General features: G+C 35.4%; 1 pseudogene; it reads right to left on the bottom strand.

Annotated features, from left to right (window-relative positions):
• Positions 1-1,260: 1,260 nt before the first annotated feature.
• Positions 1,261-1,954, bottom strand: LOC149550140 (malate dehydrogenase, mitochondrial pseudogene; annotated as a pseudogene).
• Between the last annotated feature and the right edge of the window lie 6,706 nt (positions 1,955-8,660).

Here is an 8,660-nt window from a genome sequence, read left to right as displayed (position 1 = left end):
TAATCAAATACAAGGACCATTGAATATGTTTTAAAGTATTTCTTTACTGAATTCTTTGACTGGTGACTTGAAACGCCCGATAAAACATGCAAATCACTCTAAGAGACAAAACCTCTTGTAGCATGTACCAATGACATCCTATGTAAAAAAAAGCTCCAAAAATGGATAGCTCATCTTTTTCCAATTCCAATGGTATATTGGAGTCTATATTTTGAGTATCAAAAACCTCTAGAATCACAATTTGAAAATCGCTCCTCTACTATAAAAACTCAGGTCTGCACATCTTTGAAATTTAAAATTCAAAAAATTTAAATTAATCTAAAGTCAGAACTTTAGATTAAATGCCCTTTTGATTTTTTTTAAAAAATTTGACCTGCATACCCACTACCCATTGAGAAAAATGAATAAAAAAGATATTTTTTATTCCTTTGAAATGTTCCCCAAACCTCTGAATTTGGGTCAAACCTCCTTTGACTAGATGCCACATGTCACTCTATGATTTGGTACTCGTTCCACATCATTCGTCATGTTAGCACCAACTCATTGCACATGGGGCTTGCTCTACCACATGTCAAATTTTTGCATGTTCGCATTTCTTAATCGACGTGCATCTCCTTTTTGTGGGTGTGCACCGTTCATTAGATCTGCCATATGGTAGCATCCTACACATCATGTTTGAACTACTCATTTGTGCCACCTCATCCACAACTAGGACCCACCACCACATGTCAAAATCTTGCTTTCGCACAATCTTTAACTAGCAAGCAACTTGATCAAGTGGGTGTGCACCCACTACCCATTTCGCCACATTGTGCAATCTCTTACAATCTCTAGTTTGGGTGCCATGTCATCAATCTCATATTTTCATTTAAAAATTTATGTACTTGACCCGCTAACATCACTTCCAAGTCAGCTAGATGGGCCCCACGCATGCTCTACACTTCCAAAAGCCTTTTCTTGTTGTTATTAAGTCATGTGAGTGGAAAAGTACATGAACAAAAAAAATGCTCCCACCTGCTCAATGTGGGATATTGGCTTTTTCATTATTTTCCCTTTGACTGCTTCTTTTTACCTATGATTATATCTTTTTCATTTTATGTGTGATATTTCTTTATGCATTGGTTCAATGCTTTCACATGGTGTCCAGATGGCTCCCCTACCTCTTCAAATGTAGAGCCTCTCCTAACCTCCAGCACGGGCCTATGAAATAGCTTCCCTGCCTTCATCTTTGACTGTATTTTTTATATAATTGGTAGCTTCCTAATTTGCTACCCCTTTTCCTTTCACAAAAATCCTCTTTGAAATGGATTTTTCTTTCGTATATAAGTTGAGCCCTGCAAATGGTGTGATCTTCCTTTTTGTCTTTGGCATTGTCTCACAAAATGGTTCCCTTGCCTTTCTAGCATAAAAAATATTTGCACAGACAACATCAAGTGTAGTCACACCCAAGAGTTTCCTTTCATCATAGGTACTAGCCTTCTTAAAAAAAACTTACAGAAGAAATTCAAACAGTAGAATTTACAGGATTGCTGATCATATTAACTAATGCCCCTGGGCAATATTTGGCAATTGCAATGTAAAGGATTTTAACAATTCTTGCATTGATATTAAATAGATCATTATGGGTCATGCCAGGCTTCTAGGGCACACTAGCAAAAATTATTGCAATATCTACATTTTCCAATGCTTTTCCAAGTTGTTCCTTACCCATATATCTTGCAACCTTAGCTCATGTATTGACATGGCTGGCATCTGTAGTGACCCCAGGGGTTTTTGCCATATTGTAAAGAGAGAACTAAGACACATAGGAATTGAGCTTCATTAGTAGGGACAATGGCTACCCTATGCCTCCTGTAGCAACTAAAACAACCATCTTGTGTGGGGGTAATGCTACACTTGAATACTTCCTTGAAGATGCTCTTCTCATTGAAGCTCCCAGTTTCATAAACTTCATTGTTACTTAAAATTAGTTTGACAACACATGACTATACTTTGTTGGTAACATGAAAACTTCTCTAAAAATTATATAGGACTATACTTTTAAGCTGATAGTTTCTACCAAATTATACTTGGTAGCATCTAGTGGTGACTTTTAATTCCTTAATGCTAGCCAATAGGAATTCCAAGTTAATTTATCAACTGCTTGACTCCTAGTTCACTCTTAGTCACTATGTTAGCCCCCTCTTTCTAAGCTTGGCTTCAATTCCATCATCTTCCCGATTTATCTCATTTCCCTTCCTCACAATGCCATAATTATTTGTTTTTTGACAATTTATTTGTCTTGACTCTTCCCTCTTTGACATATTAGTCTTAATAGAATCTATAGTTTTTGCATAAGAAAAATCCCCTTGCCTTATTGTTCTAATGAAATCAGTCAGGCCCCAAGTGGGTCCGGTTAAAAAATTTTTTGTTTCCAAACAACTAACTTCTCAAATTGATCTACTGAGATCTTCAAACTAACTAAAATCAAAATTAAGCACTTCCCTATCATTAAAAACTCATTTTATCCCTTTTTGTAAACTATGAATGTGGTGCCTAGAGGTCTCTTGACTGGCCTTAAAAACTAACTCGAACACCTGATCGGGGTCTGAAATCTAGCACACTGATTCTTTGTTCTGCATACTTGCACCATGTTGAATCTTGTCTCATGATGAATTTGGGGTCAAAAGATAGTTGCTGTCAAAGTTGACCTCTTAGAACTACCTAGAAGAAAACATGTCAGAAAACACTAAATTGCATTCATAATTGGCTTCAAAAACTAGGTAAACTGACACTTGGGAGGATGAAAATTGGGATGTTTGTTCTCTATCATGAGGACATTATGGATCTATGATTTGGGCTCATGACAAATAACTAGACGCAAATGGAAAGCAGTCAAAGTGACCTACTAAGAATTTGCAAATTGGAAACACTGACAGAAAGCATTTTTTTGCAAATGGAATGGACCTGGAAAAGTGTGCATACAAATTTATCATGACTTGAAAACTAACAAACTTGAAGTATTTTCAAAAGAAAAAATAAGGGTAAAATCCATTCAATCTCACCTATCACAAATTTCAAGTTATAATGTCCCAAACAGGGGTCCCGAAAAATCTGCAAATGCTGACACCAGTGAAAAGATAGAAATTGCATTTGAAATCTGATCAAACGGATTCATCATAAGCTAAAACTTGAAACATAACAATTCTTTGACATCTAAAATGTAATGCAAAAGGAAATTTCTCATTTCAGTGAACTAGGTCAAAGTTATAGCTCATCAAACAAGGCTTCCCAGAATTCTGAATATTTTGCATCAGCATGACAACATTAAATGACCAACTTTGAGGGATTCAAAACCTAGTCAAACAAACTTGAAATGGCTTGAAATCTGTAACATAGGCTCTTAGGTATGGATGCCGAACAATCCCAAAGAAAAAAGTCACAAAAAATTTGTGGGTGCGAGATATTCACTTGCAAACAAGGCCTCCTATCGATGTTTGACATAGCTGAAAATGCAGATTTGGAATTTGCTCAAAACAAGACTTCACGAAACAGCTCAGAATGTCAGTTTAACTTCATGGAACATGTAAGTGCACTGAATGCAAGGTTTTAGAAACATTAAACACCTCATAGGGCTCAAAGGTACAATCAAGTACAATCTCATCAAAAAGCATTTATAGGGCTCAATTTCTCAAAAATTTTAATGTGACTCAAAATTTACCATGCAATTTTTAGTCCCAACAAGGTGATTTTCAAATAGAGATATCTCCCTTATACAGACTCTTTTTTTTGAGCAATTTTTTTATTTTGGGGTAGAATTTCATGAGCTACACATTGGTGTAGGATGTCTAAGATCTCTATTCTTTTATTTTTTTTCAAATCATAAATCCTGATTTGTGAAACTTCAAGGCTTAGTTTGGGCTCATCTAGACACATAATTAAGTTCCTTTTTTTGAAAGTGCATAATTTTTCATCTACTTTCTAGATCTGCAATCAAATTATAAGTTTATGTGGATAGAAATACCACTTTCAAAAATAGGTCCTTTTGTATTGTATGGCCTTGATCAAACTTCAAAACTGTTGTATATCTGAGCTACATTGCTTAGTACTAGATTTAAACTCCAAGAGGAGGTTGTAAACAACAAAATCAAAAGTCCACTTAGGCCTAAATTGGCAAGTTGCCATTGTAATCACACTAAATATAAAGTGTCAAATCATACATTGGGGGGGGGGGGGGGGGTAGGGGTTCTTTGATTTCTTTTTGCATTTTTGGGTTGCATACATTATGTTAGTGTTTTGAAACATTATAGGCTTCAAATTACCCTAATGAGAACTAAACATATCTAGGGGCAGCTAACTCCCATTTTTGACATATCATTTCAGACACTGGGTGAACTATAAGGCTTGACCCTTCTTCTACTTCAGGCTCTACAAAACCTAGGTGGGTGGACCTCATATTGAATTCATATGGTACCAGTGCAAAATATATTCTTAAATATCACAAAGTAGATAAAAAATCTTATTTCTCCTAATGACTTATGTAGTAACAAAGAAGTGTATTAGCAAATTACAACTCTATGAAATGCACAAGTTGAGTGAGGGCATCCTATTTAGCTCTTCAACATAAAATGTAAAGATGATTTGAATTTGATTTGATTTTATGTGGGTGGAGAAAGTGGATAAAAACCATGCATGGGCAAAAAATTAATGATCTTGTAGCTAATTAGGGCTTGATCCATAGGGAAAATTCATAAATCTCTCTTATGCATTTTGGATTTCCTAGACACATATCATATGTCAAGACTCCAAATCTATCCATTTACCTTGTAGATTGGATATAAATGTTTGATCTAAATCTCATTCTTACCTGATATCCTCCTCAACAAACCTGCAACCCTATTGATTTCCCTAAAGCATTTACATAATTCCTTGAATTACAAGCAACAATGAAGCAACATACAACCTTAAGGGACTACAACTATGACCTAGGCTCTTTGTTCTAAAACATTATAGCTCATTGAGAAAGGAGACAAGATTTAAGATGAAACTCAACATTTTCTATTCTTTGTATTGATTTCCTTGAAATAATACATGAAAATGCATAAAATTGACTCACAAGATATCTAATAAACTAGATTGTACAATAACATATGCTATCATATAAGAGAGAAAATGGTTGAAATGAGAAACTGATGGGATGTGAAGGGGGTATCATAGCAAAAGAAAAGCTTCATGGTCTGGAGCTAACACATCCTAGATCATACATTTAGACTTCATTAATTTTAGAGCCAATTATGCTAAAATTTCATCACTCTAGAGAAACTTTCCAATAGTTTCCAACCCTTACAATAGATGAAAGAAAAAAAGATATTGGAGGAGTGAATTCCCAGATCTATTATGCAGTTGACATGTGTCCACTTAGAAAACCTTCCCAACAAGTTAAAAGCATCTCTCTAATCTCTCCCCTCAACTGCAAAATCAAATCCTTGATCGTTTTTGCCTCCCAAACTATAAAGTATCTCAAATATTTTGATGGAAATGATAGATGATTGCAAAAGATAAAAATTCTAAGAAGTTCCATCAAAAAGAAACCAAAACATATCATTATGTATCAAACTTTGAACAAACTAAGCCAACAAAGCATGTCAAATGCATCCCAATTGAATTCTAGAACTGCATTGATGAAATTATTGTCTAGAACTAAGCATTTCATTGAAAACACAAAACCCCCTGTAGCATGCACGAGTGACATCTTGTCTAAAAATAAACTTAATAAATGGATAGCTCATCTTCTCCCAATTTTGACAGTATATTGAAGGGCCCATTTCAATGAAAAAATGCCCCTATTATGCCTCTTTGAAGTTCAGGCTCTCACTTATATGTTTCAAGATTGCATTTTAAATATTAAACCTTTTTCAAAGGTTTGAACTATGTAATATTTCAAATATCTTTTAAACTTGGGTTCCATGTAAATAAGAGGAAATATATTAAAAAATTAATCTTTTGAAAATTCTCTTCACATATTCCACTGTTGCCACATGTCATCTCATGATTGGCTCTTTTCCTACATAGCTCTCAAACCTCTCCAACTAGGTGCCACATGTCAGCATCTGATTTGTCCTCTATTTTTCCATGTCAGCATACCACCTCATCATGCTATGCTATTTGTCACTATGTCACTATCCTTGTCAACATTTTTCCACATCATCAGTGACATAGCAACCTTGCAACATGTGTTGTCCTTTGCCACGTTAGTACCCCAAGAAGCATGCCATGTTAGGAACTCTGCCACATGTCACCATCAGATTGGTCCACCTTGCTGCCATGTCATTACCACGTCTCAAATTTCTATTGTGTCACTATGTCGCTATGTTATCTGTCGAGAAACTTTGTCTTTGCGACATAGTGACATCCATCAGATCTACCACGTGGCACGATCTGGTGTATCTATGAGATCTACTTGCCACATCACATCCTTCCTTGGAATTTGTGCCTCATGGAACCTTATGGTTGGTCCGATCATCACAATGTCATCATCTCCTTACTGTACATACTTCTTAGCTACCACTTGTCATTATTTGGTTCATTGACTACATCTACAGGTGGGACCCATATTCTCATTTCGCCTTTGCTAGATTTTTGAGTTTTTTGGTGGGTCACTAGCTAGAATATCCACTTTTCAAGAGGTCACCATGTCACTATTGATGAGACACTCCCATTTTTGGGTGGTGACATGGTGATCATTAGAAACTTGAACGTTTCCAGCACTATTTCCAACTTTTTTGATGTCTTTGCACTTCCTGGAAACCTCTATTTCTAGTGAGCTCTATTTACATTTCACTTCAAAATTTATTACCTGTCACCTCAAGCTAGCTAGCCAAGTGGGCCCCTATACATGGCATGACTTCCAAAAGCTAGCTATCTTGAAGACAACTTACTTTTGGAGTCCAATATTATTTAAAGACTTAAAACTTTCCCATATAATCAATGTGGGATATATGTTTTATATGGTTTCCCCTGCACTTTTGCTTGATGACTGACATTAATCTAGTCTTGAATTGTAATACACCTCTTCCTTCACTGATAGGATCCAAGTTTTGTGCCAAAGAATATGCATGCTCACACAGTGAAATCCAAATACATAACATAAAAGATCAAAAATACTCACATCTTTGGCATAGGTTAATCATTGGGAAACTTTGCCAAATCTCAAAAACTGTAGAATGCTAAAATTGCAGCTCTGACCTCTAGAAAAGTGGTAATAGCATTTGTTGGAGGTGGTGCATCCAATGGTATAATGTTGTAAGGCACCTCTTCAGTCATTGATGTGTCTAATTCCATTACTCTTCTCAACTCTTCTAGGATCATACTTGTAAGTGCTTCAACTACTTCACCTAAAACCTTTAAAGCTGCATGAACTCTCTTTGTTTTGACTGTTCTTTGCTCCAATTCTTGAAGGCCACCACTTAATGCTCCAAACTGTAGCTTCTTCTCCTTGGTCTCTGGGTATCTTCCATGCTATGCACTAACTTATTTCTTTGGAGAGATCCCCTATTTCTATTTGACATCTTCCTTTAACAAGTGTTTTCCTACATTTTAACGTGCTCACCAGTGTGGATTTTCATTTCACTAGCTTATGCAGTTTTTTTCTTTCCTCCTAGCAGAACAATGTCTTTTTTTCATGCGTGGCTAGCTCTTTTCTTGCATGGAATTGCTCATGATGAGTGGCTTTGGATTCTGCTATGTCTGCTATATGGGCAACTTCCATTCTTGCCATGGGTTTCTCTACTCGTCACCTTGAAAGGCCTCCATTTCACTCATCAAATGTGCCCTTCATAGATGAGATGCTGAGGAGATCTCAGTAATAAAACACTGGGAAAGTAGTCATGGGAATTGATAAGGACATTACCTTCAAATACATTTGTTTTTCATGAATATCTTGGTCATAATAATAAGAGTGTTAGGGAAAAGATGAATGGGCTCATTGGTCAAAACATATTCCCAACACCTTCACAGTAATGTGGTATTTCATAACCATTCATGAATTTTAATACCATTCATAGAAAATAGCATATAGATATTAGGTTCTATATGAAGTTATGTTTATAACTTGATACAACTCATTGCCCTTTGCTTTTTTATGAATAGAATCCTAATTAGAATAACTCAGAACCTTGGGAATACTTAGAAAACCATAAAATGGGTTGCTTTTTTCTTCTTCAAAATCATCATCTTGAAGTATGAATCTTATAATTCAAAGACTAAAGATTTTCATGAATGTCCCTAAAATTGGAATTTGAAAGACTCTATTTCAAATAGAGATGCCCTAGTCATTAGAGCTTCCATGCAAGTGGGATCTAATGCAAGTATTTTGTTGTAATCTGCAATAGAGTTTGTTATTATTTTTATGAGAAGATAATTCAATCACTAGTTTTCTACTTATAGAGATTAGATAATATCCCATCTCACTCTATTAGATTGTAAATTAGAATTTATTTTGATTGTACATGATGGCTATCATTTTGTTGAACACATACTCAAGGTTACACAAGGATCAATATTTATGTTCAACTCCAAGTTGTTTAAAACTTTGGGATCCCTCTTGGTATGTTCAAAAGTTACTTTTATGATCATTGTGAATTAGAAAACCATACAATTCATTTTGATTCAAAAAGTTTTGC

The sequence above is a fragment of the Cupressus sempervirens genome, chromosome 7 (genome assembly GCF_028749045.1).
Source record: "Cupressus sempervirens isolate cs-2001-9-10 chromosome 7, ASM2874904v1, whole genome shotgun sequence".
Classification (NCBI taxonomy): domain Eukaryota; kingdom Viridiplantae; phylum Streptophyta; class Pinopsida; order Cupressales; family Cupressaceae; genus Cupressus; species Cupressus sempervirens.
Note: the sequence above shows the minus strand (reverse complement) of the source record. Positions and strands in the feature narration are given on the sequence as shown.